The 24,957-nt window shown below is 40.7% G+C and overlaps 1 protein-coding gene across 17 annotated transcripts in view; it reads left to right on the plus strand.

Annotated features, from left to right (window-relative positions):
- The window catches only part of ZBTB20 (zinc finger and BTB domain containing 20), a 622,933-nt gene that overhangs the window by 435,458 nt on the left and 162,518 nt on the right, over nucleotides 1-24,957 (plus strand). For 16 of the 17 annotated variants that reach the window (XM_081004319.1, XM_081004316.1, XM_081004304.1 and 13 more), the window contains one exon: nucleotides 19,423-19,483. The exons of the other annotated variant lie outside the window; for it this stretch is intronic. The gene's annotated coding sequence lies outside the window, so the exon portion shown is untranslated. The remainder of the gene's footprint in view (nucleotides 1-19,422; nucleotides 19,484-24,957) is intronic. 17 annotated transcript variants of the gene reach the window in all.

Below are 24,957 nucleotides of genomic sequence, written 5' to 3' on the forward strand. Positions count from 1 at the left end.
ATGAATTTAACTATCTAACAAGACCATTGATCCATAAAATGAAAGCAGTAATCAATGTACTGTACTATAAAATAAATAAGACAGTATTGTAGATGGTAAAAATTAAAATTACATTTTTTCTCTTACCTTCACTGATGATAGTCATTGTTTGGATGGCGAGCTTTTATCCATTTCCACAGTCACAATCAATCAATCAATCAATCAATCAGTAGCTGAACTGGGTTCCACACAGTCACAAAAACAATTTAACCGAAAAAGCCTAAAAACAAAAACGCAAAATAAACAGCAAAAACAAAAGCGCCAAACTTAATCCATTCCGGAAGTCATTTGACTTCCGAAATGTTCCAAAGCCAAGGTGCAGCTTCTGATTGGAGCAGGCGCCCCGGAAACAATAGCCGACAGCCGCATCGGACATTCAACTTCCGGGTTTTTGGCGTTTGAGAACCAAGGTACCACTGTACTGAATCCTGTGCAAAGACTATGTTGGCTCAGGCCACTTCTATCCATGCTGCAGCTAAATATGATGGCCACAAGATAAACAAATGACCCTCCCCACTTGTTGAGGTAATCTAATGTTTCAGATCTTGCCACCCTCATCATTGTGGTTGATTTGGATCGCCCCCCCCCCTTCCCATGGTGCTCCCTTGAAGGATTGTCCATCTACCATATGCAGGCCTTGGGCCAGACAGTCAAGACACACACACATCAACCATCACCTGATAAAATAGTATAGTCTTGACCAGGCTTCCTCAACCTCGGCCCTCCAGATGTTTTTGGCCTACAACTCCCATGATCCCTAGCTAGCAGGACCAGTGGTCAGGGATGGTGGGAATTGTAGTCTCAAAACATCTGGAGGGCTGAGGTTGAGGAAGCCTGGTCAAGACTATACTATTTTATCAGGCAATGTTGATGTGTGTGTGTTTTGCAGGGGAGGGGGGGTTGGCAGTTGTTCCTTCTTTTTTATTCTATTTTTTAACTTTTGATTTGTTAACCATGCTGGGGGACTTTGAACAGAAAGACAGCTTATAAATGGTTTTTTAAAAATAGATTCTAAAGTATTTGCTTTTAATAATTCCAAATCTCGCACTTAGATTTTTGATTTAATAATATTTCTATTACTGGTAACACTGTAGCATTCACTGATAAAGTCAGATTAGTGACTAGCAAACTCTTCTTGGCTTGACAGAGCTATGGATCAGTATTTATGAGCCATGTGGGAGATCAGTTGAGAAAATGTTTTAAGGGTTCTGACTGGATCATAATATTTTTTTTGGGGGGGGTCTCTTTCTCAGAACCATGCAGTTTTACTTCAGAATTTGTTATCGAGGTTGTAGGGATGTGTGAGAAATTTGGCTTGGCTCACATTTTAATACAGCTCTACCCAATTTACACTTCCTGAAACAATACATGAATTGAAAGACAGATATCCATTGAAATTTGTGATTTTCCACATTTTGCATTGTAGTTTTCCAACCAGAAATGTGTATGTATATATATATTAAGTGAAAATAACATACAAAACAGATTCTGTTACGGAAAATTGCTCATTAAATTGTTTATTAGGCAAGATGGCATACAAATTTGTTTATATTAGGAGAAATGAATACTCAAATGCAGATGAATTCACATTAGGACTTTTAAAAAATCACAGACTGTTGTGGAAGCATGGAAAACTGAAAACTCAAGAGCCAAGTCATTTTTCTGTAAATTATATGTGCAGTTCTAGTCAAATAAAGGAAATACCATTTTTTTGTGGAGAGTAAGCAGTTAAAATAATCCATTTCTGAGTCTGTGCCTATCAAGGCTGTGGCTTTGAGAGCCTAGTCTGATTAATGTGGGCCTGTGCAAGTGCAAAATTCGTGCATAAAGTTGCAGTAATGTGGCCATTTGCATTTTGAGTAAAATAAAAATTTTAGGGCATGGAATTTTCTTCATAATACATCTAAGCACTGCAAACTGGGGTGAGGGGGGGGGATCCATTATTCCATCCCTATTATTTCCTACATTTGGAAGCATCAGTGTTTGAAATTAAATCTGCCACCTTGACATGATGTTTTAATGTTGAGTGTGCATGTAACATAGGAGTACATTTGGTCCCAAGATCTGAAGTCATTGAAAATATTTGTATTTATTCCATCAACTACCATCATGAAATACAGACTACAGTGGTACCTCGGGTTACAGACGCTTCAGGTTACAGACGCTTCAAGTTATAGACTCCGCTAACCGAGAAATATTACCTCGGGTTAAGAACTTTGCTTCAGGATGAGAACAGAAATCGCGTGGTGGTGGCGTGGCGGCAGCAGGAGGCCCCATTAGCTAAAGTGGTACCTCAGGTTAAGAATGGTTTCAGGTTAAGAACGGACCTCCAGAGTTCTTAACCCAAGGTACCACTGTATTTTAAAAGGGAAGCACCTCATGCCTAATTGTTGTTGTTGTTTAGTCGTTTAATCGTGTCCGACTCTTCATGACCCCATGGACCAGAGCACGCCAGACACTAACAATTGTGGTCAAATGGAGAGACTTCTAAATGAAGCTTGTTAACTACTTCTGGGTATTTTTACTTCTTTCCTATAAGGTGAAGTGTGGCTTGGGAAACACTACCAATAATTTAGTTCTAGTATTTATTAAAGCTCTTTTTATTCTGAGCTAATGAAATTTACAGAGTATCTTACAGAAAAGGAAAGCCCTCCACCACCCCCATCTGTGTAGTAAGACGGGTTTTTTTTGTGAAACATCTCCACACAAAAATGCTAAATTGGGAACTTGGAAGGGCATTCTGTGTCACAGAGGTACTCTCAGACAGTGCTTGGTCTCTGAAGTACTCCCAATGCAGACTCGCCCTGAAGCTTAAAGCTTAAAACCATGACAGAGTAAAGACATGGGGAAGAGAAGAGCTTCACCTGGAAGCCTCCCTGGGGTTTTCAAGATCTGAGTAGGTAGGTACCGTACATATGGATAGATTGCTTCCTAAGGTACCCTGGCCTCAAGCTGTGAAAATAGACTGGGAACCAGTGAAGACTGGCAAAAGGCGTGCATGATATGCTCATGTTTCCCACTCCCCAAATTAATGGTCTCACAGCCACATCCTGGCCTCATGGTTGAAAGCAGTATGCTTCTGAATACCAGCTGATCAAAACTACAGGAGGGTAGGGTGTTCTAGTACTCGGGTCCTACTTGCAGGATCTCATAGGCGTGGCTACTGTGAGAGCAGGAAGCTGTATTAGAAGGGCCATTGTCCCTATACCAGAAGGCTGTACTGAAGTTTCAAGACCATAAGGCAGCCATTATAGCGTAGTGTCAGATCTAAGTGGCAATGTTTCTGTTCCTTGCCTCCTGGTCTAATCCTTTTGTTTCCAAATGAAAGTTGGAAGGAAAAGGGGTGCAGAAGACGGCTCCTCTATGTCAAATTTATCAGTAAGAAGGATGATGCATTCGGAGGTTCACTGCACACATAAGCAGGGCGGGGTGGGGGGGAAACAGTTGTACATTTCTCTCTTTGTTTCTTTTATTTTAGCAGCACAGATTATTTATTAACTGAATGATTGTTTCAGTCTGTCTGCAGTCTCAAGATTTTGCTACATTTCATGCATAGCTTCATCACATTTCCTGATTCAGCTTCAGGCTATCACATTTGGGGTGGTTTTCATACTACTTTTTTTGTATAGAGTCCAACAAAAATAATGATAAATTAATGTAAAAATGCCTGTTTCACTGGATTGTTTTTTTGCCCTAAAGAATATGTTGGAAAGTTAGCACCCACATCCATTTTATTAATTTTAGGATGGGAGAGAGAGAGAGAATCAGCCATTGTTTCAAATCCAGAAGATGCTGTTTTTAATGCTATACTGAATCCTGGGGACAAGCCTTAATGATGGCATGAAAGCTGAACCTGTGATGTTCTGGCCTAAAGCCAAGTCTTTTGATTGGAGCTGAAGTGACACCTTCAGTTCCTCTTCTCAGATCAACACAGTAATTTACTTGTCTTTCGTGGTCCCATGTGTTTTATATTGTTTCCAGCTTTTTCATACTATAGTTGTTTAAATGGTCCTGGGTTTTAACCCTGCAAGATCTCTCTTGCTTAAAGCTACAATCCTATACATACCCAGCTGGAAATAAGTCCCATTAAGCATAGTAGGACTTACTTCTGAGAAACATGCAAAGGATTACACTACATGTTACTTAAGTTTATTCAGACTGTATACAATGTCTCCATGGTTGCCATGTATGGTTTTAATGAACATCTACATTTATACTTCTGAATTAGCAGCAACTAGATGAGTTCCTAGGGATTATATAAACGAGTATTATGTTTATGGTGTCAAAAATTACCCAAAGTCAAATGACTACTTATGGCTGATGTGCTAATAATTCCTTGCTGTTTTGTCACATGGGTACCATAAGTCATGTCCTTTTGACATCCCCAGTTGTGTTTTGGGGATCCATGAATAGTTGTGCGAACTTATAGCCACTGTGAAAGGATTTGATTAAATCTGAAAAGGCTGAAGGCTGAGATGCCAATTGCTTTTTGAGAGTTCAGTCTTGCAAGATTTCTCCAGCCTGTTGAATGCTATGCTATAATTCCTCCAAGTGGTATTGTATATTTAGGGCTGCTCTGAGTATTCTCCAGAAGTTTTCCTTCCTATGCTTCTGTGGCTGTTCTAAAGTAGGGAGGTGCACTGTCTGTAGATACAGGTGCTTAATATACATTTCCTTATATTATTGTTGAATTGATTTATTATGGTCACAGGCCAGAAATAATACATCTCCTTTTAGAGAACATGCAGAGCTGTTGTTCTCAGGGTCTACAGATCTCCAGGTCTTTTGCTTTGGACCCCAGATCTTCTGCCCCTTCTCCCCACTTTAAAACACATTTTTCCCTTACAGAGCAGCTCAGTGCACTGCAAAGCACACTGTTAGTGAGAGTTCAGTTATCCACCATCTCATTTTGCCCAGAGGCAGTATGGGATTACCCTAAGCCTGCTGATAGCCCCTTCATGTATATGGCTCACATCATTTGGCTATATAAATGAAGCAAAGGTGTCATTTTCTTTATTGAAACAAAGGCATTTTTCCAAATGCAGAGTTAACTTAGAGACAGGCAGTGAAGTATCTTTCACTGACAGTACTAACACTATGATCATTATTCATTGGGAAAATGCACTCATGCATAATACCCCAAATTGCTATCACATAGAAAAAAGTATCTCACATTGTACACCATACTCTGCCTATGATATACTAAAGAATGCTTTTTTTCCACTTCTCCATACATACTGATATTGAAGCTGATACTGAAGTAAAACATATTTTACAGGTAGTTGTAAATAAATATTCACATATACTTGTACATTGATAAACAATGTGGTTTTCATAGAGGGGGAGAATACAAGGGCTGAATGAAGTTTTGAGTAAGCAACTCAGTAGGGAAAATATACTCAATTGTTTGTGCAGAAATTCCCAGATTGTGAAAATGCACACATAAATGATGTATCACACATCAGAGAAAAACACTGAGTACACCCAGTACAGTCATCACACCTTGAAAATTGACATAAAAATTTAAGCCAATATGAATATAGCACTCCTAAAAGCCTAATCGAGTCGATCGCACCACAGCCAGGTACATCTGTTCTCAGCACTAACCGTTATCATTAACATAAAACACTTAAAATCACTAAGCTTCAAGTCTGGGGACAGATTTTTCCAAGAAGAATCTGCTAAATAGATTTTAGCAGTGCAGCAAGCGGGGACCTTGGCTACATTAGACTTATACGTTTTTGCATCTCAAAGGCCTGTGAACTGTTTTCAGAGGAACAGTCTGAATGAAGAATAACGCTCACACTGTATAGCAATTTCTTTATCACTGTTTAAATGTGGAGGTAAAAGCCTTGAAGCTGTATGAATAGAACTTAAACGTATCAAACTGGAAAGAAATGGTTTTGGAAGGATATATTTTTTAAAAATGCATTTCATTAAAAGTCACCAAGGTGTAAAACTGAACACCAAATACAGGACTTAGTAAGAGTGCACTTTGGGGTATTTGGGTTGTGGGTGGCTGGAAGTCATACCCATTATTTTCCCGGCCCAAAAGGAGCGTTTGAGAAATCGCTAGCCTCTTTCTGTTGACGTCAGGTGTTGTGTGCTGGATATATGGCACTAGGACTGCACATCTCTAGTGCCACTGAATTCAATAGGGCATATTCCCTGGAAGATGCATGTGGGTTAGTAGTTTTACTCTTTGAAAAAGAGGTCAAACGGAGGATTTGTTCTATTACCTCCTTGGTTCATTTATGTTTGTTTGCATTTCTAGTGTGATTTTACCTTTCTTGTGGGGATGGAGGAGAGTGAGACATCTGGACTACATAATTCTGATGGGAATGCACTAACCAAAATATTTTTATCTTCTATATGTATAACTTTTAATAAAAGGAGAACCCTATTTTGCATAATAAGAGTCATTGATTCATAACTGATTGAGAGTGAATATTGCAAGCTTTGTCTGGAGTTATGAAGGTAAAATAAAAATGACAAAGAGTGCTGGAGCACTTAGCTGTTTTGTTTGCTTTTTGGCATGAGCTTTTGTATATACAACAGCTGATTTCAGATTCAAGATGGATGATTAACCTACCATTGATGATCTCTAAAAAAACCGTTCAGAAGCTATGGGGAACTGAGGCTGCTCCAGCTTCTTTCATATCTGCCTTTTATGGGCAGCACTGTAGGTCCACTTTCTAACAAGTGGGTCTCATTCAGGGGAGCATACCTCTGAGTGAAAGTTTTTAGGCTCCAGGGCCAAGTTAGAAGGGGTAAAATCCAAGCAATGAGAACAGGCACCACACTCCAAAAGTTTAGAAGCAGCAGAGAGAAGAGACAATAATCAGAAAGAAAAGAGGGATCAAGAGGTTTTTTTTATGAATAGGAGAAACTGTAGCATGTGTATTCACTAGTGGAAATGAGCCAGACAAAAGAGACATGTTAAAAGTGGAGAGATAATGACAGGAGCAACGGTAGTTAGGTGAGAAGCTGGAACCAAATCAAGGGGACAAGTAGAAGGATTGGGAGAGGACAACAAATGGGACACCACCTAGAGGGGCTGAAAAAGAAGTCAAAGAATGAGTGGTAGCATGTAAAGCCAGTAGAGGAGTAACAGCTGCTGCAAAACCAGAACAAATAATATGAATCTTATACGAAAAAATGTGGCAAACTCCTGAGTTAAGAAGGAAGAAACAGTGGAGCAGACTTCAAGAGTGAGTTAAAAGTAGGAAAAAACAAAACAACAATGAGGATTCCCAGAAGTTAAAGAAGAATAGTACTGCTTCTTGACAAAAGAAAGAGAGGATAAAAAAGAAGAAAGAACAAATTTATAATTAACATAAATCAATCCATTTCTTAGTCTGCTTCCAAAGACATTCAGCCAGCCTAGCACAGGATTGGAGATATCAAATGCAAAGAGTAAACCACAGCTCAGGGCAAGAGTAGAACTCAGTTGAGGTGGGACATGAGCTACACCAAAAGGGTAGCAAAATTAATCTGAGATTTCATATCAAAAGAAGTGATAGATGAGAGAAAATGAGAACCAGAAGAATCAAACAGATTATCCAGATGAATATTGCGGTGCCCGAGTACCAAAGTATTATCTGGAGGAAGAAAAACAACAACAGTGAGCCAGGAACCAAAACCCGATATAAAGGATAAAAGAGGGCCAGGTGGCCAATAAACAACTGCAACCCACAAATGCAGTAGGGGGTAAGATGAAGAGTGTGGTGGGAAGAGGCTGAAACTGATGAAGTAGACAAAAGAAGCCCCACCACCACCACCCAGCCCTCCAGTTGACCAGTATGAGAAAATGAAAAACTTCCTGCCTGCTCCATTTATCCTCTTACACTTTCCAAGATGTTGGAGTCAAATGGTCCAACTTAATAAATAATATGTTTCTCTTATATTGTAATGTTTTGGTGTCACATGAAGCTTGCCATCTTTTTAACTTGCCTTACTACTGTGCCAAGCATAAATTTAGCAGGTGAAGTAGTTCCTGGCATGAAGATAAAAGTGATGAGGAAAAAATGTGGCAGCTTAATTTCTTCTTCATCTTCCTCTCTCATCTTCTTCTACATACTAGGATGCTGTTATAAAGGCCGAGGATCAGGAACGATATTTAAAAAACTGGCAACCCTAATTAACTTCACTGATGCAGTGAGCCATCAGTATAATGCTAATATAAAAGCCTTGCACCAGAGAGAGAGAGAGAGAGAGAGAGAGAGAGAGAGAAAGAAAGAGAGAGAGAGAGTTCATCTATTAGGACTTTGTGGCAGGACAAAGCCAATCTCATAGCTGATACGATTGCAGCAGGCTACTACATCCCTAATCCAGGATTTCTGACGTAGGGATAAAAGGAATAAACTTTTTGCAAGAAAAAAAGCTAATAAAGTTGCCAGGAACAGATATTTTGTAATCTGTGCTAAATATCTGCTGGAAAAACATGAGCAGCAACGAAGCTGAGAAGACACTAAAAGAAATTCAGGGCAAAGTGCCAGACGCCCAGACGGAAGCAGAATGTGGACCAAAAAGATTGCGACAATCGGGTAATTATGGTTTATGAATTTCAGCTTTAATCTGTAGTTCAGTGAATCCTGATTAAATATCTGTTAAACACAATTAAAGTTTGTTTTTGTATTTCACCGTCTTGATCAGAATAATTAGAGACTGCGTGTTTCATGTCAAAAGTAGCAAGAGGAATTTAGTGAATGAACATCGTTTTTAAAAGCCATTTGTAGCACCAGCTGTTGGCATTATTTTATATTTTAGTGTTATCAGCATAAAGATGGGCCTTCTTGGCACTGAATGTTTTCCAGCAGGACAAGAATGTTTCCGCCTATAATGGAATGGCTGGGGAAAGTGGGGGGAAAGAGCTGGTCATAAGACACCACTTGAAAAATGTCAGATAAGCTGCTAGTTCTCAATAGTTGCAACACATGCAAATAGTTGGAAAGGGGGAAAAATGAGGCAAGTAGATTACCTGGCAAGTTCTTTTCTCTCAAAGTTGAACTGGGAAATGGAAAGGAACAATGTAGAGGATGTACCTCAAGAGATACATACAGTAATTGTAGGGCAGCTTTCACCAACCCGGTGCCCTCCAGATGTTTTAGACTACAGCTCTCAGCAGCTGAATTGACTGGGGCAGATGGGAGTTATAGTCCAAATAATAATAATAATAAATAACAATTTTTTATTTATATTTCCTCAGCCACTCTGGGTGGCTTCCAACAAAATATTAAAATACAATAGTCCTTCAGATATTAAAAGTTTCCCTAAACAGGGCTGCCTTCAGATGTATCCTAAATGTCTGGTAGTTGTTTTTTCCTTTGACATCTGGTGGGAGGGTGTTCCACAAGGTGAGTGCCACTACCAAGAAGGCCCTCTGCCTGGTTCCCTGTAACTTCACTTCTTGCAGTGAGGGAACCGCCAGAAGGCCCTCGGCGCTGGACCTCAGTGTCTGGGCAGAAAGATGGGGGTGGAGATGCTCCTTCAGGCATACTGGGCCGAAGCCCTTTAGGGCTTTAAAGGTCAGCCCAACACTTTGAAATGTGCTCAAAAACGTACTGGGAGCCAATGTAGGTCTTTCAAGACCAGTGTTAAGTGGTCTCGGCGGCCGCTCCCAGTCACCAGTCTAGCTGCCGCATTCTGGATTAGTTGTAGTTTCCAGGTCACCTTCAAAGGTAGCCCCACATAGAGCACATTGCAGTAGTCCAAGCGGGAGATAGCTAGAGCATGCACCACTCTGTCGAGACAGTCCACGAGCAAGTAGGGTCTCAGCCTGCGTATCAGATGGAGCTGGTAAACAGCTGCCCTGGACACAGAATTGACCTGTGCCTCCATGGACAGCCAAGAGTCCAAAATGACTCCCAGGCTTCGCACCTGGTCCTTCAGGGGCACAGTTACCCCATTCAGGACCAGGGAGTCCTCCATACGTGCCCACCTCCTGTCCCCCCAAAACAGTACTTCTGTCTTGTCAGGATTTAACCTCAATCTGTTAGCCGCCATCCATCCTCCTACCGCCTCCAGACACTCACACAGGACCTTCACCGCCTTCACTGGTTCTGATTTGAAAGAGAGGTAGAGCTGGGTATCATCTGCATACTGATGAACACCCAGTCTAAACCGCCTGATGATCTCTCCCAGCGGCTTCATGTAGATGTTGAAAAGCATGGAGGAGAGGACGGAACCCTGAGGCACCCCACAAGTGAGAGCCCAGGGGTTTGAACACTCATCCCCCAACACCACTTTCTGAACACAACCCAGGAGGAAGGAGCGGAACCATTGTATAACAGTGCCCCCAGCTCCCAGCCCCTCAAGATGGTCCAGAAGGATGTTAAGGTTGGTGGTATCAAAAGCCGCTGAGAGATCCAGCAGAACTAGGAAACATCTCTCACCTTTGTCTCTAGCCCACCAGAGATCATCGACCAGCGCAACCAAGACCAAAATATATTGAGGGTACCAAGCTGATGACGGCTGTTGTAGGGAGCCATCTGTTTGCTACATCTGGAGGGCACCAGGTTGAGGACCACTGCTTTTGGGAGCCATTTGTTTACCTTATGATCCTGGTTAAGCAACTTTTTTGCAGTCTTCACAATCACAGCAATGCTTCTACTATCTCCTAACGAAGGCCTGAGATTCTGATGTACATATCTTAAATATATCAAGTTTCTCTGTGGCCAGTTCAAAGGCTATGAAGCCTACCCAGCAATTGATACAGTAACAGACTGGCCTCTTTCTTTCTCACCTGGACTTGGATCATCATTGCAAGAGATGACATGATGGTGCCTTGAATTCTGTTTTTAGGAGTCATTTTTATGAGTCATTTGCTACAGAAGATAAACCTGATTGCATTTATGTTTGACTCAAACACTAGGTTCAGATTGTCATATGCACTAATGCTAGGCAGACTTCATTTAATTAATTGTATTTCTTGTATTTCTTGTTATGCTGTCTTTCCTCCAAGAAGCTACGGGTGATCTTACACTTTACCTTCATAACAGTCTTTCAGTGTAGGTTAAGCTGAGAGTTAATGATTTGCCCAGTCTCCCACTGAGATTTATGGTGAAGTCCCAATTTCTAAAGCAAAAGGAGTGAAAGGGTAAGTGGTTCTGAACCATCTCCCTGCAGCCTCTCCTCTCAACTCTAGTCCCTAACCCAGGCTCTGAACTGCCTGCAGGGTGGGGGATAAACTCTGGTGTGAGGGGAACTGCAGGAAGTGCCCCTCAGCTTCAGTGCCCCTCTCTCACCTTGCACTTTTGTTATTAGAGCAAGCCCTATCACCTAGTTTATATATTGCATTCAAAAATCTGGGTCAATCACCGTACATCTAGTATCTGTCTGAGTGGGGATTTGAATCTGAGTCTCCCTAGACTAAACCTAACTCTGCATATGTTACACTACACCAGTGACCTACCCAATATTAAATGACTGAACCATTGTAGCTTGCAGTTTCCAATGGAAAGAGCATTGGCTTTTTAACTGTGTTTGGGGAGACTTAGGGGGGGTCTTCAGTGAGAAGATCATTAATTGTATACAGTACATGCTTCCAAGCAAGACAATTTACCCAAGAATATCATTCTTTTTTGTGATGCACGGTGGCGGATGCTTTCTGGCCTGTTCATGAGGAGCCATGGTGAGGTACCACAGGACTCACCAGAGTTAACCAAGTGTACTCTTTAGAACACCATTTTGAATCCTTTGCAACATGCAGTAGTTTGGAAACTTGTGAAGTAGATGAGGCTGCATGAATACTGTCCACACTCATTAAGGAGAAGCAAGCCCCATTAATTACAATAGGCCTTAATTCTGAGTACACATCCATATATGTTTTTTTATTTAAAAGCAATATACTTTCAGTAACATAAGTATTTTAACCCTTCTGTGTTCCCTTATAAAGAGACGCAAAAAGAAAATCCAGTCTGCAAGTGACTGCAGATTTCCAAATTGGCCTTTTGGGAGAGCCACAGTGATTCTAATTCCAAAATGGAATCAAGGTTAATGGAGAAAGTGTTGAATGCAACTTTAAAATCAAAGCTATGTTTAAAGATATCATCAAAGGCTTATAAAACATGGCTGCCTTTTTATAAACTCCAAGCCCTGCAGATATGGTGCCCCTAACAGAGCAGGGAGAGAAAATATCAAAGCAGAAACTATCATTTAAGTCTGTTTAGGCGAGAAATTATATCTAGAATCAGTCTGTGAAGACATATGTTGATGTTGAGACTTTCACAGCACTAACATTATTTACTAAAATGTGTAGGCTCTGATATGGTACAAACAATTCTATCTCACTAGGGGAAAAGGAAGAGGGCATTCACTTCGGAAAATGAAAATGAAGGGCAGCATTGACTGGCTACTAGCAGAATGAGATTAACACATCCACATAGAAGTATTGTTCTTGTTACTGAAATAACAGTCACTGGTTTCTGTGAATGTGTGCTCTAAAACAGGATTTTTAGAATTCTTTGCTCTAATATCACCAACTGACACAGTGGATATTCTTTACTTGAGTTTGCTAGAATGTTCCATCAAAATACACCAAGATCTTGTCCTGTCTTCTCACAGTGGTGTTTTTTTTTTTAATGGAAAGCAAAAGTTAGAATTCATTGCTGTCATTCATAAGACTTTTTAGGGATCCCTGAAGTAGTGGGTTGCGGTGGGGGGGCAGGTTGGGGCACAACTGTATTGAATAACAGAGCTATAAACATAAACATCCAGATGCTGGCTCAGGGACTTATTCCATGAGTATTAATATATGATAAGGTCTCTCACACAAGTTCAACCCTCAGTGACTGCAATGTTAAGTGATGATACCCATCACAGTTCAAAAGGTGCAACAGGCAGACCTTTCAACTTAAAAAACAAGAGTTTGCATTATGATGGTTCTGCTCCTACTAGGAAGACTGCCTTCAGAAGGTGATTGTTGAGGAGCATTATTCAGCTTTGTGGGTTCTCCAGAATGGGGTTTTACATGGGTTGGTTATGTCCCCCATGCTGTTTAACATCTGCGGAAGTCACTGTGTGGGGTCATAGTGTTTTGGCATGTGTTGTCATCAGTATACTGACAACACACAGCTCTAGTTGTCCTTTTCATTTTCTGCAGGTGAGGGAGTGAATCAGTGCTTGGTTGTGATAATGGACTGGATGAGGGCTGATAAACAAGCTTATTCCAGACAGGACTGAGATGCTGTTGGTGGGTGGTTCTTCTGACCAGCTGAGTGGTGTAATCACACCCCCTCTGAAGGAGAGGGTTCATGGTTTGGGTGTTTTCTTTGATCCTTTGCTGTTGAGGTACAAGTGGCTTCAGCGGTGTGATGTGCCTTTCATCAGTTTAACTACAAGATAACTCGACTACAGTAATCTGTGCTCTGGTAACCTCAAGGCTGAAAATTAACGTTGCATAAAAGTCCAGAACACCACATTTGCTGTGCGTTACGAAGTAAGTTTCTCTAGAGCATCAGTCTTGTGTAGTGTCATGTTTACTGTACAAACAAATCAGCTACACTTAGTACTTTGGCCAGCCAGCAGTCAATATGGCTTGGCTTGATAAACTAGCACACAAAAGTAGATGTTGTCCCATGTTACCAAGCCAATTAGAGTCCGAGCTACCAATTACACACTATGCTGTAACAGGCATAAACTGGTAGCAAAGGAACAAATGCTGCCAGAATCTTCACATCCTTGACAGATTGTTCAAATGTTACATAGAAATGAGGAATGTAACAGCACAAGTAAGAAATGTGAGGTTTTAGTGAGTGCCATCCAGAGTACCGGAAGATTGCTATGCTAAAACAAGTTGTGTATCATTTATTTTACTGTCATTTATAAGCAGGGATGAGAATTAAATTTCTAGAGGCATTTTTTTTAAAAAAAGCTTTCTCTATGTGTCTGTATCCCCCGAAAGAACTGTAGCTGGAGTCAGTCTGAGCCTCAACCTCCCAGGCCAGGTGGGAAAAGGCCTGCAAGGCAGGGAGCAGGTATTCCAGGACTCACAGCTGAGATGATGATATTTCTCCAGCCCTCTAATAAAACACAAATACACAACCCTGTGTGTTGGGTCTGCAGCAGAGCAAATACTAGTCGAAAGCTAAGTAAGGCTGAGAACTGGCATCAATTAGAACCAATATTATTTAGCATAAAAAGTATATATTTTTTACATTTAAGAGTGTAGCTCTTAAGGCTTTACTGAAATATATAGATGCAATGGAACAATCTCTGAATATTTCTTCTGAATGGATGGCTCTAGAACAAGACAATTTTTATTTGGCATTTTCTCACTTGGTCACTATCCTGTAGTCTATATAGGGCACATCAGTATTGCAAATTTTATTTATTCTTTCCAGAATGTACTTTAAATTCATTAGCTATCTTTATAATAGTTATAGATGAAGCAGCACTTTCATTCTGAGTCCTCTGTCTACAGTGGTTTGTAACTTCTGAAACAATGACCTTTTTGGCTGAAAATTCTCATTTGTGTTTTAAGCTCAAAGTGAGTATTGTTTTGGAAAGTCTGAAAAAAGAAATCCATTAATCCATTTATGAGGACTAGACATTACAATAAGTTGTACGTGCAGCTATATTTGATGACCCACATAGTCCAATAAAAGCACATTATTATTTTTCCCTGGTTTTAAAAGAAATATCAAGGACATTTTTGTATTTACATTTTCAAATTTCCTCAGCCTTCACTTCTTGCTTTTGCTAAAAAAAAAAAACTGAGGGAGTGTACTGATGCAGAACCTGGTTGCTTTCAGTATGACTTAAAAAAAAATATTCTGATGTAGTAACACTTAAGAAATACCTCACAAGCGGCAATATGATGTAACTATTAAAAGAATACTCTTGTCTAAAATGGTGGCTGTGTGTTAAAATCCAATGATAATTGTGAAATGTTGAAGATGCAATCTTCAATACTAAGTTTTTCAACATGTTGCATATCATTGAGAAATAGGTTCCATTTGACAAATCTCAGCCAATTGCTCCTATTGTAGAGCCCCATGTGTTCTGATTCATACATGGAAGTCCTGAATGAGTGACCTAATGAATGCATGCATTTATCTGTAAGCTGCCTTGAGTCCCTGTCAGGTGCATGTGCCAGGATTTTCTTGATGATTTACATTGCGATTCTGTACATGCCTACTCAGAAGCAGGAGTGACTGGCATGGTGAAGCAGTGCTATGCTACCACCCTCCCAACTTCAGTGTCACTGTCGCTTACAAGACCAGGGAGGGGCAGGCTGACATTGAGGTCGAGTCTGTGTGGCGAGTCAGCACCCACCATGGCTCACACTCCAGTAAGCAGCAGGAACACCACTGTCAGAAGGGTGGCATTCCCTTCACCCCTGCTCAGAGGTGAATCCCATTGAGTTCAATATGACTTACTGTTAGGTACATAAGTATAGGACTGCACTTTAAAGGTGACTGAAAGAAAGACCCAACTTTAGTTACTGGCATCTTCAGGTCAGGCTGGAAAAGACTCCCATATAAAACTGACAGAGCCACTGTCATTCAGTGTAGACAATATTAAGCTAGATGGGCCAATGGCTTATTCACTATATGGTAGCTTCCTTTGTCTCAGGAAGTATTGGAGCAGATTGTTATGATTTAAACATTTTTAATATGTGAATAAAATATATTCTCTGTTCTGTATTTCTGTTTACATAAGCATGATAAATTTCTCTTCCATCCACAACCCACACACTTGATTGGTTCTTTTGTTTGCAGTAAACACACTGAATTCAGTATAGATTCTTTTCATCAGTGTGAACGAAGCCAGTGTGGAATCTATTGTGTAAACTTTGACCCCAAATTTCTATGACTTCTGCACAACTGGAGGGGGAGAGATAACATTGCATTGACCTAGCTTTTTACGTTTAATTATACATATTGGGCTAAAAGCTCTAAAAGTTGTTAATGTTTTAAGTCTTAGCTACTTTTGCAATTGAAAGATCTCTCCACCCCCCAATGATTATTTTCTGTTGTAATCAAAAGGACATTAACATGGACAGGAAATTAATCTAGCACTCTAGAGATTAATATTAATCTGGTAATGTACTGTCCTCATGCTTTCGGGAATCTGTTCTCTTATGGTGCATTATGGCAGTGTATTTATAAACTGTCTAGGTAAAGGTTCCTTATATTTAAAATACGTTCTTATACCTCATTTCATTTCATTTTAGCTTTCTAGAAGAAAGAAAGGTGTTTGCTTTCTTTCAAATGATGTTGCATGTACAGTTAATTCTGTGTTCAGTTTAACATATTGGAAAGGGTTACAATTTGTGGAAAATAACTTTATGTTATATTTTTCTATAACGTGGTGCCATTTGCTGCCTGGTGTAGCATGCAGCAGGCAGCAGGCTGGGAACCTGGGAACCTGGAAACAGAGGAGGAGGGTCCAACCGCACGTTTCCTGGAACAAAATTGGCTGCTAATCCAGCCAATCAGGAGAGCCCCAGGGGGTTGGTCAGGGGCGGAGGCCTGGTGGCAGCCAAGACCACCTTCCCGCTTTAAAGTGGAACGGCACTCTGCCTCTTGCCTGTGTGGAGCAGATCAACGTTGGATCACCACCTGCACACACACATTGTTATCTTTCAGCCCACAGGTGATAGGGCTCAACAGTGTGAAGACATTGCTATGGAATTCTTGGCCATCATATTTTGGGGCCAGGGAGGATTTTTTCCTGAAGTTTAATTGGCCTGTTTGCAGGATTTCACCTGCCTCTTAGCAGATGTCACAACTTTGGGAGATAAAGCATTGGGTGGTATTATTTAACATCAGGTTAGCCCGTTAAAAAGGTCCAGGAAGGAGAATTGCTGTCCAGGAGCCCACATGGGGGCCAATGAGCCATAGCATACCTTCCAAGAGGCGGCGCTGGCAGGAATGACACACTTGAGCCATGTCAAGGGGCGGCCTTCATGCCAGGGCCAACCCATCCCAAATTCAGCCAGCAGGCAGGCTGCACACGTTATGTGCCTGGGGCACGCAATATGTGATGCCATCTTACTGTGGGCATGATGTCAAGTCAAAATTTCAAGGGATTCTGTACCTGCACCTTATGGGGGACGGGACACCAAGGCAGGACTTATGGAGTATTGTAGCATTTAGCTTGGGCTTTTTGAAATTCCTTGCTGTTTTTATGTTCAGCAGTTTCACATGCAGTAGTCATGAGTACTTTGGGGTTATACAGTTCTAAAACAACATCACAGACACCTTGAATTTAGACATTATGTTTTGGTTTACAAAGACTCAGGTGTTGGCTTGAATGAAAAAGCAGGGTCTGCATTTTTTAAAAAGTATAATGTTTTGGTATCCGGACTGCTGTGTAATGAAGCGACCAACAGGAAAGGAAAGTGTAAAATTCAAACTCAGGAACATGCATGGAAGCTACTGATTATCTTTTATGTCTGAATGGGAAATATGCTATTGGTGCTCAAAGAGATTAGTGTGAGTATAGTGTTTAAGAATAAAATGAGGCGGGGTTGGAGAGCTTCTGTAAAAATGCTTCTTTAAAAAAAATCCAGAGAGGCAATTTTCATCATGCCTTCATTGTCCCCAGAAGCATCTGCTTGGCCACTGTTGGAAAACGGATGCTGGACTGGGTAGACTGGTCTGATCCAGCAAATCAGTTCTTATGCTGTTGAAACATAACAGCCAGATATTTGCCATAATTTAATGTAACTTTCAACAAAAATACAGAAATCAGCTAGCACAGAATCCAGCTATGTTTGCTATGTCCTCCATCTTTAGACTGTGCTAAATGTAGACATTTGACTTCAACATCAAGTGGGCTTTTTCTCTTTTTCTCCCCATCTCCTTTTGCTTGGCATTCAGTCTCATAAAGAGTTCAAAAGCTTGCCCAATATTCTGAGACATTTGGGTTGGTTCTAATAAAAGTGTTACCAAATGTTGAGCTTGCAAGAGGTAGCACTGCAGGAATCTGTTCTTTCGCTCTTTAACAAAGCGCTTCAGATTGATATGTGTGAACTAGGCTACTGCTTTGCTCTGCAATCCACAACTAGAAACAACATAATTGTTCATGAGTGAGCACCCATCCTGCCATGAAAAGCAGTTCACTGGAAACGTATGAGCAGACCAGCTTGCTGGGACATCTCCAACCTCCTGTTTGAAATGGAGCTTTTCCTAGTTGCGAGCCTGCTGCAGCTCTTCACAAAGTAAAGATTGTCTGGCAAGGAGTGACAGCATTTTAAATAAGAGCCTTTTGCTCTTCCTGAAGACAGGTCTGTGAATAAGAAAGCATCCCAACTTGGGGTGATTATTACTCATGAGTAATTCCAAAGAGAAAAGGCTTAACATGAAGCCTTACCCAGATATGATGGATGGGAAGGATTGCAGGATACAATTTCATGTCAGTCTGAAACCCTTCCCATTTGTAAATCAATTAATGAGGCTTGGCTTGTATTGATAATAATGACTTGTAATACATTTTCCCTTTGTATTTGTTCTCATGGTCTTACCTAACACTGAAGGTGAAATAACATATCTGTAGCTCTCTGAGGCATTTTTATTCTCTTACTTGACTTGAGATACATCACGGTCACTCACTTCCTTCTGTTTCTCACTGCTGCTCCCCACCTCAACTAGATTGACCGAGCATAAATATTTTCCACTTCGCTTTACTTACTTATTTGCTATTTTAAAAAGCATAATAGAGCACTGTCTCTGAGCAGGAAGCCTGAAAAAAATACTAAGAGGTACAGGTGTTTTAATGACCTTGTATGGAGAGTCTAGATGTGGAAACAAAAAAGGGGATTATGGTCTGAATGATTGGGCAGACTGTGTATCAGGAGTGTGAAGGAAACAGAGCATTGTTTAGGCATCAGTTTCTTGACCCAAGCCTTTGTTGCAGGTTTCATAATAAGGTAGCGTCTCATAATTAAATCTGGAGAAAGTAACAAATGTGAATAGAATGTGTTTAAGAGATAGCTTTATTGGAGCCTCCCTCCACCCCCATTTTAGACATTTGTTGCCTTCAGTAAGATTGTAGATAGATACTGAAGAAAACAGCCCAACCCTTTTCTTATCATGCACTGGAGATGGCAGACTGCAGAAACCCAATGGCATTTTATAAAGCATCGCAACAAGAACTGGGACTTGCCAGGTTCCATTTATCTAGCCAAGAATATAATTCTGTGATCTATCCCAAGGAGATTTTCAACAGAGTCTTACACTTACTGTCTGAATTAATGATACTGCTTTTTTTCCTTAGCCGTGACAAAAGCCACTCTGCACTTTTATACATTATGTTAAATTTTTTTTGTTGTGAACATACTCTATAAAAGCCCTTTCTGCTTCATCATTTTGACAAGCCAATTCCACTAAATCTTCCATGATCATCATGTTCTCTTTTTAACTTTTTCAATTCCAGAAAACAGCAAACATTTCTGAGTTACAAAGCACCAAACAGCTACAGACTCACTTGCTATAAGGTAAGTCATCTGTGTAGAAGTCTGTAACAAAAAATGTAAAACCAAGTGCATTTCCAGTTATCGGCTGTACATTTAGCTTTGACAATTATAAAGAATCCATGTCTATTCAATGGGACTTGTCTCCTTGGTCTGGTAGGCACCCTTTGAAAATAACATATTATGAAACTGTTAACCTTGATAACTTTGGATCCCTCAAATTGTTTCCCCTGTTGAATTTACCTCTTCGAAGAGTTGTAGACTCAAAATGCCTGTGTCATAAATTACTTTTCAGTTGGTTGGTTTTCTTACTGTTTTCTTGGCCCTTTGACTTATAAATTACAAGGCCGAAAGTGGCATCTCACAAAATACATTTTTTAGGATGATCAACCTTAACTCTTGCTATAGCAAAAAGAACTTTTTCTGAGTTGATAGCAACATTAATAAGATTCCAGCCTTCCTTGAATGTTTCCAAGTGAAATGTCAGCTGACAGATAACTGCAGCTCACATAGCATGCATTCTTGTTTACAAGAATTTGGAACCTTTGTATTTTCCGCTAACGTGTTTTTCCATAATGCAGTTAGGTCTCCTTGTTTTAACAAGCAAGGATGTCACATATGACCACAGCAGTGTTTGATTTTTATGTAGTAACCAATCAGTTATCAGATGCCAATTTAGGGGAGCTCGATCGGTTTGCCTGCACTGGGTGCCGAGCCGAGAGTGTGCCACAGGGGGCACAGCAACAATGACAAACAATGGAAGTCGAGAGGTGGTAAAGTGCCAGATTTTGGCATTGCACAGGGCACTGCTGAAATTTTAAAGCCCAAAGTCTGCCACTGCAGTTATCTTCAAACGGGGGACATGATAGACAAGGCAGTGGATGCACGAGACTTATAAGCTCTCAGCATAGTGCAACCACTGGTGCAATCACTGGTCCAGTCTGTCCCCCGCACCAGGTCTTACTGCCGTCAGCCTTACTGCTCTTGCTGCTATCAGAGCCCTTACATGGCACAGCTGATTGCTGCCACTACCACACTAATCACTTGCTTTACCCCACATCGTACCAGACATGCTTTACCTGGCAGGTGTGAGCAACGGTGCTTAAGGGATCTGAGGCAGTTTTTAAGTAGCCAAAATGGCTGGAGATCAGCAGGCTTGGAAGAAACACATGATTTCCAGAAGTAAAATGTTTTTTTAAAAAAAAACCTGGAGGGCAGTGGGGAATGGGTGAGCATCATGGAGGACAGAGCATGCTCAGTGGCTTTGGAATGCTGGGTGACTGTTTCGATGGCTGAGATAGAAAACCAGGAAAAAATGCTAGGGGGCATAAATGCTAGGGAAAACCAGGGGAAATGCTAGAGGGCATAATTGGCAGGATGCAACACAGCAACATTTTCTTATGGACCTTACTTGTGTTTTGAATACTGGTGGCTGGCTAGCAACAATGGGACAAGAATGTTGCCCTCTTGCCTGGCTTGTGGACTTTTCAAGATGCATCTGGTTGACCATGATGAGAAAGAGTGTGATAGCTGGATTACAGGATTTGATCCGATCAAGAAGCTCTCTTTCTGTGTATAGGAAGTTGACCTAGAAAAGAGGTGTGCCCTTCAAATGATGAGCAGGTCTCTGATGTGTTTTAGAGATACGTTTTCCCAATTCTGCATCTCCACTCAGATGTGTGTCTAGGCAGTAACTTTTCCCCCATGACTTTCTTAATATTACAGTGTTTTATATTGCTACCATACCGCATTCACAAGTGCTTCCACTTATGAATAGAGTTTTGTGATATCTGGGCCGGTTGCTTACCAGGCAGCATGGAATTCAAAGCAGTTACTTTCTAATGCAGAAAGTATAAGAAGAGATAGACAATTGGTTGCTGATGATACAAAAAAATGAGCATCACATATAGTAGGAATAATTTTAAATTACAGAATAGCAAATCACATTTGTGAGTAAGTGTTAAGAAAAAAATGGGGAAAGAGGTACATTAGACAATTCTGCAGTTGCAAACACAGGCATGCACCATAGCCATGCTAATATTTTGGAGTATCAATCTATGCACATGTAGACATTTCCATACCCTGAATAAGTTTCCTTGGGGGGCAGGGAGGAAAGGGAAGGATTTGTTCATATATACCAGAGATGGGAAGTCATTGTCAACACAAGGCCCACATTTCCCCACGGACAATTTTCCAGGTGTAAAGGAACAGACTTGACAAGACAACAATCTGGGATAAAAATTGGCCACAACTTCAGGCTTTGAATGTAATTCCATTCCAGCCTCCCGCTGGAGGGCTGAAATTTTGAACAGGGTCATGCCAAGGATTCTGGCCACCCCCAAGGCGCTAATCTATGTAGGTGGCCATCCCCGGGCCGCTGCTGGAAGCTCTGTGGCCAGCTGCAGGGATATAACTCCTGGCTGCCCTGGGAATTGAGGGCAGTCTGCAAGGGCCTGCAACCACTGCCCACCTGTAGCAGGGAAAGTGGTCATTATCACATTCCAGCCCAGCAACAACACTTGGGTATGAAGCAAGGGGAAGGGTGTGGTTTGGGGTGAGTTCCAAGGGGTATATAGAGAGGCTTGGAGTTGTGGCTCCAGGCAGGCTTGTGGGTTGCCTTCTGAGTCAGGACTGCTCTGTGATTAAGCCAGGTCTGTGCTTTCTTAACAGGGAACCATATGTTGTACCATATGTTGAATCTCTTCAAATGTAAATGGCAAATGATATAAGACAACCTGCAAAGTAATACTTCGGAATTTTCTACCCATAAAAATGAAATACCTGCTTCTGTGAAAAAGGGCTCCAAATGTACAGTGCTGCTGTTTAGTTAGGCAGAAATATCTGCAGAAATAATTGAGGAGGTTTTATACATCCCTCCCCCAATGTGGGCATTTTCATCATTTGAAATACAGGATTTCCATTGAATTGATGAGCTTTGAAACAAATACCTTTGTTACCATATAGCTTACTTATAAAAAAAAAGAGGAGCCTGAATGGGGTGAAAAGTGAGTGAAGGCCATCTATACAGCATTTACTTTTCAGAAATAAAACAGTTTATTGATTTGGAGAACCAAAGATCTAGTTAGTTCACTGCTTCAGCTTCTGCTCGGTTCATTTCCCTTGTTTAAAACAGCAGAAGCACTGACTCAGGCCATTACTTTCACTGGGTTGTTAAGGTTTTCTTAATGCTGACTTTCTGTTCTGTAGCACCACAGAAAATATCCTCCTAGCTTCTAATCACTGTAATAACTAACCTTGAGGAGTCATTAGTGTGGGTTCAAACAATATCCTATAATACGTGTGCTCTGAGGAAGTTGACATAGTTTATCTCCTCGATTCATATTCTTGTGAAAATAATGGGTTGTGAAACAACATTGGTGTTTTTCTTGTACCATACAAAATCTTGACAAGCTATGTTGATATTTTCCTCTCCGATATTGGGTAGAAACACTTTGTTAGACAATATGCCATCTACAAAATTCATACGTTCTAAGTTGGAGATGGGTTGTTGTGTTGAGAAACAAATGCAGGCATGCCAAAGCCCTCTCCGATGCCAGTGAATGCCTAGATTCCTTACGGAAGCTATGTAAATGGTTCTGTGATTAAATTCAATTTTCTTTCCTTCACCAATGAATAATGTGGCAGAATTCTACCAGTGGTAACCGAGTATCTTTTCTTTGGTTATTGTGTAAGCTTCCAGAGGAGTCACTGAGTGGAATCGTCATTCTGCAGCAGGAAAGTTATTGCCTCCGGTATGCAACCAGTAGTAAACAAAGGCACTAGTTGTAGACATGCTTCTGTAAAAGTGATCATTCCAATTGTAATGCAATACCTGTGACAGGTAAACAGGTCTTCTTCTTCTTCTTCTTTCTTTGGCAATCGCTCGTAGCCGAGTAAGATTGTCTTCCATGAACACGGTTTTAACGGTGAGTCCATAAGTGACTGTGCAGGCCAATTATGGATCCACACATCCTTCCACAGTGGGGACATAGGTTTCTGGGCTAGAGTTGATCACGGTGAGGGGTACAGGTGACGGGTAAACAGGTATGGTCAGTCAGTCAGTCAGAGATGCTTCTGAGCAACATGTATGTATGGTGATTTTCTTCATGAACATCCTTTATACATTATACACACCACACATTTAAAGCACTCTTCAGACACTTTAACAGGTATGACTTTCCCCAAAGAATCCTGGGAACTGTAGTTTGTTAAGGGTGCTAACCTCACAGATCTTTGATTTCCATCACCCTTAACAAACCACAGTTCCCAGGATACTCCATGACTTCTAGACTGGTAGAAGATTGTGAATGTGAGAGAGCACCGTTGCCATGTTACTGCAGAAACAAAAAGTCAGACAAGATCCACTACAGGGCAGGCCCAGGAGGAAAAACTAGTGGAGCACCACTTGTCACCACCTACATCAGACATTACAAATTAGGTATTAAAAATGGTAACATTCAGAAAGCAGCAGGAGAACATTTCACTCTTCCATGACTTCCTGTGGAGTCCTAAGAGTCACTGTTATCCAACGAAGAGGGAGGCTTGAGCGGAAAAGCTCAGGCCTGGAATTCATTAGCATATTTGGTTCTGTGGAATCTCATTTTAAATCCTTGGGATGGCTAGCTTGCTTCAGAGATAAATTATCCCTCTTTTGGTGTTTGTTTACACTATTAGTCTTGCTTCCTATTCATCACCCTAGTGGCAGTTATTCAGGAGTGGATCCACCCATACTGACTTCATCTTCTAGTCATTCGATTGGATTTTGCATTCATTTATGCTCTGTGACATGCCCATTGCTGTCATTTTCACTGTTTGGTTCTTTGTAAAAATCATCATACATTTTTCTGTTTTTACTTCTGTCTCAGGGTATATAAACCTACACACTTAGAGTAGGGTACATCTGATAAAATGGGATGTATCCTATGAAAGATTATGCCACAATAATGTTTTTTAAGTCTTTAAGGTGGCACTATATGTGGTCTTGGCTTTTGTCTTTTTCTGCAGCTGTCTAGTGTATTTCCCTTTTTGGAGTTTTGTCATTCCTGCATTGTTTTACTACTGCTAACCTCTCTTGCACTGGATTACATATAGAAGCTAATAACAGTGGTGAGTTACTTGTAGAATCAAGGGAATTGTTGCATATATTAGGACAAATTACAAAGGCATCACAGCATTCGCATGCACTCCACTGACCCTACTTTTACTCAACACTGTAGTCTTTCAAAATAAAGACAAATAAGAGCAAAATTATTTTAATAGTGATATTTGTTTTGTATCTTGTTTTCTACCCGAGAGGTATAAACAGGAACAGAAGGAGGTAAAAGTTTTGAGTCCAGGAAATTTTAGATCAAAAATTTCTACTGAAAAGGTTGGACACTTTCTCATTGTGTGATATTAACTTAGTTCCATCTCACCTTCCTATAGCCATGCAAGCAGTCCTCTGCCCCTCCACCCCCAAAAAGCATTCTTATAAGAAAATTATCAAAGTACACTGGTTT

The sequence above is a fragment of the Podarcis pityusensis genome, assembly GCF_964106645.2.
Source record: "Podarcis pityusensis genome assembly, chromosome: 4".
NCBI classification, from domain to species: domain Eukaryota; kingdom Metazoa; phylum Chordata; class Lepidosauria; order Squamata; family Lacertidae; genus Podarcis; species Podarcis pityusensis.